The 8,230-nt window shown below is 37.6% G+C and overlaps 1 pseudogene; it reads left to right on the plus strand.

Annotated features, from left to right (window-relative positions):
* Window positions 1-5,279: 5,279 nt before the first annotated feature.
* LOC121251600 lies at window positions 5,280-7,457 on the plus strand (annotated as a pseudogene).
* The last annotated feature ends 773 nt before the right edge of the window (window positions 7,458-8,230 follow it).

Here is an 8,230-nt window from a genome sequence, read left to right on the forward strand (position 1 = left end):
TTCGCACCTTTCACCATATAAATAATGCCTCCAGATTTTAAGTGCAAAGACAACAGCGGCTAACTCCAAATCATGTGTAGGGTAATTTTGCTCATAAGTCTTCAATTGCCGAGAAGTATATGCTATTACTTTCCCGTGCTGCATCAATACACACCCCCAAACCTAATCGTGGAACATCACTATAAACAACAAATCCTCCTCTTTCGCTAGGGACTGTCAGAACTGGAGCTATCACCAATCTCTTCTGCAATTCCTAGAAGCTTTCCTCACATTTTTCAGTCCATTCATATTTTTTTTTCTTCCTGGTAAGGGCGGTAAGGGGAACTACTATTTTTGAGAAATTGTCTATAAACCAATGGTAATAACCAGCCAAACCTAAGAAACTCATAACTTCATGCACATTGGTTGGTTGGGTCCAGTTGACTATTGCTTCAACTTTCCCGGGGTCTACTGAAATACCATCCTTTGATACTACATGTCCCAAAAATGAAATAGACTTAAGCCAAAACTCACACTTCTTTAACTTAGCAAATAATTTCTTATCCCTGAGTGTCCCAAGTACTTATCTCAGATGTTCTTCATGTTTAGCTTTGTTCTTAGAGTAGATTAATATGTCGTCAATAAACACCACTACAAATTTATCCAAGAGTTCATGAAATACCCGATTCATCAAATCTATAAATACCGCCGGGGCGTTGGTTATGCCAAAAGGCATGACCAAGAATTCATAATGGTCGTTCCTGGTCCTGAAAGCTGTCTTAGGCACATCCTCTGCCTTGATCTTTAATTAATGATACCTTGATCTGAGATCAATCTTGGAGAATACTTGAGCACCTTGCAACTGATCAAATAAATCTTCTATGTGGGGCAGTGGATATTTATTCTTTATGGTCATTCGGTTCAATTCTTTGTAGTCTATACACATTCTCAATGTCCCATCCTTCTTTTTTACAAACAAAACTGGAGCTCCCCAAGGTGATACACTAGGCCTGATGAAACCTTTGTCTAATAAATCTTGCAACTGTTCTGATAGTGCCATTCAATAAGGGGCTTTGGAAAGAGGTTCTGTGCCTGGGGCTAGTTCAATGGCAAACTCTACTTCCCGCTTGGGTGGCAATCCAGACAAATCTTCAAGAAAAACCTCTGGATATTCTCTCACAATAGGAATCTCTTCTAACTCCAATTCTTGCTTGGGTTCATCCACCACAAAGGCCAAATACCCCTGACACTCGTCATGTATTAACATGCCTACCTGAAAAGCAGAAATAACTAGTGGAAGGGTACGCACTCTGGAATCCATAAACTGAAGTTCCTCTCCCTCCAGAAATTTGAACACCTCCTCCTTTTTAAAACAGTCAGTACTAGCATAACTGGAAGCTAACCAATCCATACCCAATATCACATCAAACCCAATCATAGGAAAGACTATCAGGTTAGCTGGCATTTCCCTCCCGCTAATAGTTATTGGACACTTAAGCAAAATCTTGTTGCAGGTCACTATATCACCTGCTGGGGTTGAGACCCTCAAATTGTAATCCATCTTTTCAGCTTCAAAGGGGCAGAACTTAACATAATCCATTGAAATAAAAAAGTGGGTAGCTGAGTCAAATAAAACAGTAGCCTTATTGAGAAACAGGGGGATAATTCATGTGTTTACGTCATAAAATCCATAGGGATAACAAGATAAGTAATCCTAAATTTTAACATAAAAAGCTAAATAGGAAAGTCAGAAAGATTATACATGTGATTACATCATTCTTATTCTCAGCTTCTCCCGGCATCAAGGCAAACATCCGTGACGGCACAGTCCTTCGCTGGTTGTTGCCTTGGTTATTCGGCCTAAAGTTTTGAGGTGGGTTGGGCTTTCTGTTGTTTTCCGCAAGCAATGGACATTCTCTAATGAAGTGTCCATCCTTACCTCATTTGAAACATGATCCCACTTCCTTTCTGCACTCTCCAATGTGTATACGGTTACAGAACTTACAGGGGTTAGTGGTATAATTTCCCTGCATCTGTCTCTGACTTAAACTGCTCCCCTCATTTCTCTTCTTCCATGGCCCTTGATCCAAACTAGAGAATCCTTGTGGAGCAGCTCTCTTCCTCTGTTCTTGCAATTCAGCACTCCTCTTGAGATTTTGCTCGACTAGCATCGCCTTGTGCACTAACTCTGAAAAATTCTGAATATGTAGGACCATCACTCGTTCATAAATCATGTAGTTCAAACCTTCCTCAAACTTCCTGGTCTTCCTCTCATCATTAGGAATCAGGTATGCGGTGAAGAGTGATAATTCTGCAAACTTTGCAGCATACTGGCGCACAATCATGGTCCCTTGCACTAAGTTGGTGAACTCTTGAGCTCTAGCTTCCCTATCCACTTTAGGGAAAAATCGGTCAAAGAAATTCTACTTGAATTGAGCCCAAACAATCACTCTAGTCCCCTCAGCTTCCCTGATGACTTTTTCAGAATTCCACCATCTCTTCGCTTCTCCAGTTAGTTTAAAAGCTACGAACCGAACTTTCTGCTGATCGGTACACTCTAAAACATCGAATATCTCTTCCATGTCTTGAATCCAATCCTCCGCTGCGTTCGTATCGCCTCTTCCATCAAAGGTGGGAGGATGCGTTCGATTAAATTGTTCAAACGCGCAACCCCCGTCATTGTTGTTTTCGTTCAAATTTTCAAAGCTTCGAACTCGACAGCGAGCCACCATCCTGAAAGCTTAAACTTGGTAAAACGTTCTAAAATAAATAAAGGTGAAAATATTAAATAAATCAATAAAATAAATAAAATATACGTATAAACACAAATATATATATATATATATTAGATAACTATTTAAGCCTGAAATCGCTTAATACTCACATACATCTTTAGAATTTGAAATCTCAAAGTTATGAATTCAATTCCTAACATCTGCCAAATCTAAAACCTCAAATCCCATCCAAGATCAATCATAAGGTTTATATAAGCTCAAACTTAAATATCCACATAATCATCCTTATAGTCCTCAAGTTCCTACACTACCCATTTGAAATTTCACACCTATGAACCCACAGATATCTAAACCTCAAAGTTTATAGTATGCAAAATCTCTAACCTGGCTTTGATACCATTTGTAACGCCCCAATAGAAAGCCCAAACCACATGGCCTATACTCCAAAAGGACTAGTCAATGATACAATTGGAGCCCCATTAGAACCTTATAAAGAGCAAGAAATTCTCCTTCCCAAGCAATGTGGGATCCCATACACCACCTACCCTTATTCATATCATATGGGGTATTACAGCATGGGTGTGAATTGGTACAACAATCTCATGGTACTCCAAGCCAAGACCATTAAGAATGTATAGCATAAGGTCGCCGTTTGTCACAGGTGTATCGATGAGTGCTAACTCATCTATGATGCTCTTCATAGAGTGAAGATATTCTGTAATGGACCAAGACCCGCGTTGAAAGAGAGTGAGGTCCTCCTTGAGTTGCATAACTTGAGTGCGAGAACGACTAGCATAGAGTCGTGTGAGGGTCTTCCATGCTTCCATGGACATCTCAGCAGTACCAATATGAGAGACAACACCATCAAAAACACCAGCAAGAATGGCATTGAGCAGGAGCTTGTCCTGTCGTGTCCAATGTGAGTATGCAGCCTTGACAACGGCCTGTTCAGTAGTGGAGACACCACTGACAGAAGGGTATGGTAGGGTACCATTAAGATACCCCATAAGGTCATAACCAATGAGTAAAGATTCGAACTGACACTGCCAAACAAGAAAATTGGTAGGTGTTAAGTTGTGGGGAAGCTGGGTAGCAACGTTTACAGCAACAAGAGGCATAGAGCTTTGAGGATTAGAGGAAATAGAGATATTATTGACAGCCATAGTATTGAGAAGCTTGTTGGAGCTTTGTAAGCTCTGATACCATAAACAGGATATATTTAGGAGAAAATTATATATTCTTTGTATTTGATATCTGTATATATACATACAAGATTGTAACGAAAAATACAAGATTTTAGGAATTGTAAAGCTGTACAACAATTACAAGAAATCAAGCATTTAATCACTGCAGCTGGAAATCACGCAATCGAAGGTGTCAATCTTTCTAAATCTGATTCTTGTGCATTATCACTTATATATAGGACTTGGCTTGGGTAAGTTGAAATTGGAAGTTTCGGATGAAGACATGCATGCATGTGCTGTAGAACAAGATCATTCGATTAATAGACATTTGTCCCTCATTCAAAAAGTCTAGTTGTTGAAAATGGATGCAAATAATTTTTTTCAACTCGATTTATTATTACGATAACAAATTACTTTTTTGAAATAAACTACAGATCAGAACGAGATGGGAAATGCGTGTAAATGCTAGTACTGTAACGTAAGTACTTTTGAATGTTGACACGACTTTCTGTCACGTTAAGGGAGTTGAAAAATATTGGATGATATATTTGAAACAGAGAAAAAAAAAAGGAGAGAAAATAGTAAGAATCAAAAAAAATGACAGAGGTTGGGGTATCATGTCATGAAAATGTGTCTAGATTGAAATAATAGTATTCGCTGAAGAGGATTAATAAATATGTTTTAATCAGAGGTTATTTTCATATAATCTATACTAAGAAGTTTTTGACTTATGAACATGCATTAACCATATTAATAATATATCCAATGGTACCTACGTAGTTTATATGACTTTCTGTCACGTTAATGTTGTTGATCTTAGATAAGAATTGATCTAAAAGAGAAAGGCGTGGCCTAGATTGAAAAATAGCATTCGCTTAAGAGAATTTAATTAGTAATATTACATTCAATTTTAGAATGTACGAGTCGGATTGTGCACTCTTATACAAAAAAAAAAAAAAAATTGATAAATTTGAGACACATAAAAATTATATTTTAATAAAGATCTAATTTTTTTTTTTTTAAAGAATATGCGAGTCTTGCAAACCCCAATACTCAATCTAATATTACTCGAATTTAATATATTTTAGTCAAAGATCATGACTATTTTCATATATACAACAATACAACCTACTAAGAAATGTACTGCCATTGCCGAAATTGTTTTCTACATGACTTGGTAATAATAACCAATAAATATTGGTTCAGCGGCACGTGATTAAGATCAATTGATCACAAGGCACGAAAGTCAGGTATAGCTATTAGCTGGTGGCCAAAAACATTAAAAAAAAAAAAAAAAGACACTGTTGTCGTGTCTATATATTGAGGCCACAAATTATCAAAGGAGACAATCTCGATCAGTGCAAGTACGTACTTAGTAACAGAAGAAGATAAAAGCTAGCTTTCGATCGATAATGTCTGTTTTCGCTGTACCCATATGGCTTCCACTTCTCCTTCTTCTCCCCATTCTGCTACTCGTGAAAAACAAAATTCATGGTCGGAGGCAAAACAAAAGCCTTCCACCAAGCCCTCCATGTCTTCCCATTATACGCAACATGCACCAGATTGGTAATTTACCACATCAATCTTTGTCGCGACTAGCCCAGAGATATGGCCCCGTGATGCTCCTCAAATTCGGTGCTAAACCGATTATTGTTATCTCTTCTGCTGAGGCTGCAAAAGAGGTCTTGAAAGTTCATGATCTCGACTGTTGCAGTCGACCTCTCTCAGCCAGCGCTGGAAAACTGACGTACAATTATCAGGATATAGTCTTTGCACCTTATGGCGAGTATTGGCGAGAGATAAGGAAAGTCTGTGTTCTTGAGCTTTTTAGCGCGGCAAGGGTGCAGTCATATCGTTCCATCAGGGAAGAAGAAGTGGCTTTGCTTGTGAATTCAATATCTCAGTCTTCATCTTCTGCAACCCATGTGAATCTCTTGGAGAAGATGTTGCCTCCTACTGCAAGTATTCTCTGTAGGATTGCTTTTGGAAAGAGCTTCCGGGGAAGTGATTTGGATAATGAGAAGTTTCGAGAAGTTCTTCATGAGGCTGAAGCCATGCTTGCAAGCTTCAGTGCATGAGTTCTTTCCATACGTGGGATGGATTGTAGACAGGCTCTCTGGTAGATTTCAAAGACTTGACAAGATTTTCCATGAGTTGGATAACTTTCTACAACTGGCAATTGATTTTCATCTTAATCCCGACAACACAAAAGAGGAACACGAAGACCTCGTTGATGTGCTGCTCAGAATAGAAAGGGAGCAAGCCAAGTCTGGTGGAGCTCCGTTCACTAGAGATAACATTAAGGCGATCCTCTTCGTAAGAACACAATCTTTCCTCGCATGCATTGTTATTTATTACGGGTTCCTAATTTGTTTTTTCTTCGAGTTTTCTTTAGGTATACAGAAAATATAAAAACATAATCTCTCAACTTCTTATGATCCCAACTTAATATTTCAACAAGAAGAAAAATATACATATCAAATGAATTCTGTGGTATTGGAAAAGCATCCTCAACTTCTTAAAATATAAATCTCATGTCTCTCTTCCACTTAAAATCTTTAAGTTTAGACAAAAAACTTGAAGAGACCTTGATCTATATGGTTATGATATATATATATATAGACTATCTCAACACCTAAAAGATTTATAAGGACAATAATAAATGTTAATGGCCGACACCTTTCTATTCTTTTCTTTATAAGAAAAGATCTTGATTCAAAAACCTCATAATAATAATAATAAAAGACTTTAGGGCTTAGGGTTGTATTTGCTATTATAGTTATTAACTAACGTACGGTTCTGATCACCTTCCACAATTGACCCTCATATTTGTGTCCGTACCAGGATATATTTCTAGGTGGAAGCAACACTGCTGCAATTACCACGGTATGGGCAATGGCAGAGCTTGCAAGGAACCAACGAGTGATGAAGAAAGCGCAAGATGAAGTCAGAAATCTCGTTGGAAACAAAGGAAAAGTAGCAGAAAGCGACACTCCTCATCTTCCTTACCTCAAGCTGGTAATGAAAGAAACTCTCAGATTGCACCCTCCGGCCGCAATGCTTCTTCCAAGAGAAACTTTGGCACCTTTTAAGATCAGTGGTTACGACATTTGCCCAAAATCATTGCTGCAAGTAAACAACTGGGCAATAGCAAGAGACCCTGAATACTGGAAAAACCCAGAAGAATTCAACCCAGAAAGGTTCGATGATAGCTCTATTGATTATAAAGGGCAAAACTTTGAGTTATTACCATTTGGATCTGGTCGAAGAGGTTGTCCTGGGATGCATATGGGAACGACCACAGTTGAGCTTGCACTCGCCAATCTTTTGTACTGTTTCAATTGGAAATTACCCAGTGGGATGATAGAGGAGGATATTAACATGGAAGAATCGACTGGTCCAGGCCTTACCCAGAAAAGAACACCACTGAAACTAGTTCCAGTCAAGTTTTTTTAGTGGGAGTCAGGAAATAGCATTAGCCGAAGAGCATCTCCTATGGAATAGCTTCTTTTGTCGATACATGCATATGCTGCTACAGTACTTCATGTGAAATAAGTGGCAGCTAATAAATAGCGTGTATGCCTTAGCTAATTAATATTTAATTGAGCACAAAACCCCTTCATGATTTGGTTTATCATTTTGTATTATATTGATTTGGTTTCCCGGATGAATTTTAAGGAGATTTCAATCTTATGTTGTTTTAAACTGTATTCTTGCGTTCTATTAACATGACATAATTTTATTTATAAGAAACTTTTAAACTTAAGTCTTTGGTGTTTGGTTAGGACATGGATTTATAAATATATATAGTACTTGTTCTTAGAATTTTAATCACAAAAGATAAAGACGTCATTCTCAATATGAAAGTAGTAATGATAGTTACAGTCTTAGAATGTTCAAGCTGTCTCGCTCACTCATTTTGAAAAAAATGATATCTACAATTAAAAAATATTTTTTTTTCAAGTGAGTCCTAGATTTATTTACATTTTTCAAAAGAAATACACAGAATTTACATACTCTAGTACTGTAAATATCAATTATTGTATGAAAGTTATAAAAAAAACATCTTCAAGCATCAAGAAAAGGGTTCGAAGCCGACTCCAAAATAATCTGGTGTAATACCGGCCATATTTTAGATGCCAGATTCGATCTCATAGCTAGAGATTCTATCTTGCTTACATTGTTGGAACTTTTAATTAAGGACATCATGATTGACCCTCGATCAGGTACAAAAATCCTGCAATGAGACTAATTACAACTTGGGGACTTCAAATTTCAAACATAAAGAGAAACCAAAAGATAAGAACCGTAACTAGCTATCTTGCTTACAAC

Source organism: Juglans microcarpa x Juglans regia, chromosome 2S (assembly GCF_004785595.1).
Source record: "Juglans microcarpa x Juglans regia isolate MS1-56 chromosome 2S, Jm3101_v1.0, whole genome shotgun sequence".
Taxonomy (NCBI): Eukaryota; Viridiplantae; Streptophyta; class Magnoliopsida; order Fagales; family Juglandaceae; genus Juglans; species Juglans microcarpa x Juglans regia.